Genomic DNA, 3,585 nt, shown 5'->3' with positions numbered 1-3,585 from the left:
TGGTGCAGCCACTCTGGAAAACAGTGTGGAGGTTCCTCAAAAAACTATCGATAGAACTCCCTTATGACCCAGCAATAGCATTGCTGGGGATTTACCCAAGAGAGACAGAAATGCTGATGCATAGGAGCACATGGACCCCAATGTTCATAGCAGCAATGTCAACAATAACCAAAACATGGAAAAAGCCTAAATGTCCATCACCTGACGAATGGATCAAGAAGATGTGGTATATATACACAATGGAGTACTACATGGCAATGAGAGGGAATGACATATGGCCATTTGTAGAAAACTGGATGGACCTTGAGGGTGTCATGCTGAGCGAAGTAAGCCAGGCAGAGAAGGACAGATACCATATGTTTGCACTCATAGGTCTAACAGGAAAACAGGAGAGACCTAATGGCGGACCAGGGGGAGCGGAGGAGGGAGAGAGAGTTGGGGAGAGAGAGGGATGTAAAATTTGAGAGACTATTGAATGCTTAAAATGAACTGAGGGTTGAAGGGGAAGGGGGAGGAGGGAAAAGAGGTGGGGGTGAGGGTGGAGGGCACTTATGGGGAAGAGCACTGGGTGTTGAATGGAAAACAATTTGACAATAAAATATTATGGAAAAAAAAAAGAATTCAACATTTTTCCATAGAAATCTGGTATACTCTTGAGTAAGCTGATGCCTGGGTACTTTATACTTTGTATTGATTTATGAATGTTACCTTCTTATTATGTTTTTAAGTGATAGTTGATCATTGCTGATAAAAAATCATGTTAAATATTCTTAAGCTGATTTGGGATCCAGTAAACCTTTCTTACTACTTAAAAAAATAAATAAATAAATAAATAAATGCTCTTTTCCTTCACCCCAATGGATCCATTATCTGGCCCACCACAAGAAGACACATATTCTACTTTGACTTCCCCTGCTTAGACTATAAAGGGAAAAAAAAAAAAAAAGAAACAAAATGAGAAAGTAAGATTATAAAAGAATGGGTATGAGACTGTGATCTTGGAATTTTCAACACAAAATTCACAATAATTGGAATAATAATATAGCACATATATGAAGTGTATATATACATAAATAACATATATAAAAATATTATATATATACTTTAGTGTATATATAGTGTATGTGTGTATATACATAAATAACATATATAAAAATATTATATATATACCTTAGTGTGTATATATAGTATGTGTGTATATACATAAATAACATATATAAAAATATTATATATTTTTTAATGTGTATATATATAGTGTGCGTGTGTATATACACACACACACTTTTGAACTAACCTAGATTTTTAAAAATTTGAAAATATTTCCCTGTCTGAAAATATGTTATTAAGTTTCAAGTAAAGAAACTGAGATGGGCATTTAGCTTTATTGAAAATATGAGGTATATATATATTTTTTTCTTTCCCAAACTCGGATTGCTTGCCTAATGCCTGGGTTTTGAAATCAAAGCCATTTACCCTTTAATTTTATTCTTTCCATTTTATATTTCTCCAGTCTACTCTTACTTGCCTTCTTAAATCTGTTACTTTGAGGTTTTGATTTAAAGGCCAACAAATTACAACTCATGAAACGAACTTGGAGATCCTCTGCCACACTTCGTTCCTAGGGAAGTGAAATTGCTTAAGGTCACATAGCTAACTAATGGTAAATACAGGATTAAGACTCGAGTTTTCTGGCTGTAAACACTGTGTCTTTTAGAGTACTACAGGATTGGGACACCTGAGTGGCTCAGTCAATTAAGTGTCTGGCTTCAGCTTAGGTCGGACTTCATCTCAGGTCATGATTTCGAAGTTTGTGGGTTTAACCCCACGTAGGGCTCTGTACCGACAGCTCAGAACCCTGAGCCTGCTTCGGATTCTGTGTCTCCCTCTCTCTGTCCCTCCCCTGTTCACACTGTCTCTCTCTGTCTCTCTCTGTCTCTCTCTCTCAAAAATAATCACTAAGAAAAGAATTTTAAAGAATACTATAGGATTAAGTTTCCTCATAGCATTTTGAAATCTTCTAGAATACACATACTTGTATATACAAAATGTATAACATTAACTCAGTGATTGAAAGTGGTCTCTGTAGATAATTTTTCATGAGCACTGTTATGATCTGGTTTATTTAAGCCAGCAGTTTGTTGTTGTTGTTGTTTTTACTATTATTAAAGTGAGACTTTAAAAAAATAAGTCCTAATGCCAAGTTTCCTGGGACTGATTTTTCTTTTTTTTACTCTGATGATGTACTGTGGAACATACTGAAGGATCACATTTTGTTAAACTATTTACTCTGCTTTCTTCCTTCTATAACTATACCTGGTTTATTTCATTTAAGGATAAAGTTTAGTCTGAGAGGTCATGCATACATCCACCCCAAAACAAGATTTAAACATTTCATCTTTAGTCAGGGTCAAAGCACAAAGCTTTAAGTAATATAAATTTTATTAAATGATGATTAACTTGAAAATAGCTATTTTAAATTAAGAAGTGTTTTACAGGGAGAAAATTAATGGCCATTAGTGTCATGCATTTAAATGCTTTTATCTGAGTTAAAATTTTGCTAACCATAGCTTTACTGTTTTTGTGACTAAGAGATTGAAGCTAAAACTAATTATTTGACAAGCATAAAGAGAAGTTCAATGGGGCATTTAGGAGGAAAAATACTGTAAACACAAGACAATTCTGTTACAAACTTTTATGAGTGTGATTAGTTAATGCATTCAAAAACCATTTTGGTGGTGTTTTGTCTGCCTCCATAACACTCTAAACTGGGCTGGGCTCAAGTGGTAGGTATGTAAAACCAGAGCTTCAAGAAAACAAAAATGGAGTAATGAAAGTACAAAGAAGACAATGCTGTTTTCCTTAAGTCTTGACAAATAAGTTGGCATTTATCATGTACAGTGCAGGAAAAGGACTCCTGAGGTCCAAAAAGGGCACGTACAGGGCCACAATAGAATGATGCAACTCTGGGTTCCAGATTTAGGGAGAATTTCAGAGCACCTGGAATGCAGGGATTGAGAACAGCAGTATTGGGAGGTGAAAATAGAGAACTTGCACAGGGCCCACAAAGGAGTGTGACTTTTGTACTACAGGTAAGAGGAATCCTGTGGAGGTGTGCATATGGTAAATTGTAGCTGGGTCTAAATTTATGTATATTTGATCAGATCTGTGGTGAGGGGAAGGACAAGAAAACACCTTTTCATTCCCTATGAATCTTCATTCTAGCTGATGACAAAAGAATAAAATTGTGTCAGTTAAGAATAATTTAGTTTCTTCTGGTTTAAAAATGCCAAGTTTTTTAACCAATTCAAAGTTTAAACTCCCTAACAGAGCTGACTCTCATCTTCAGAGGTCTCTTCTCTGCCTCCTCAGTTCTGGGTTTACCCATGGGAGCAGGATCCTGGAGCTTTTCAAAGAGACAGGAAGACAGGTCTCCAGTGAGCATGCTTTCTTCTGAGCCCTCGCCAACCTTCATCAGATGATTGTACTGATGTGCATTGAAGTGTGGAAGCCCCTGGTCTTCTGGGGCACCATGCCACTGACTACCTCATCCCAACCTGCACTACATCTATTTTTATCTGTGCCCTC

This window comes from Suricata suricatta, chromosome 7 (assembly GCF_006229205.1).
Source record: "Suricata suricatta isolate VVHF042 chromosome 7, meerkat_22Aug2017_6uvM2_HiC, whole genome shotgun sequence".
NCBI lineage: Eukaryota > Metazoa > Chordata > Mammalia > Carnivora > Herpestidae > Suricata > Suricata suricatta.
Note: the sequence above shows the minus strand (reverse complement) of the source record.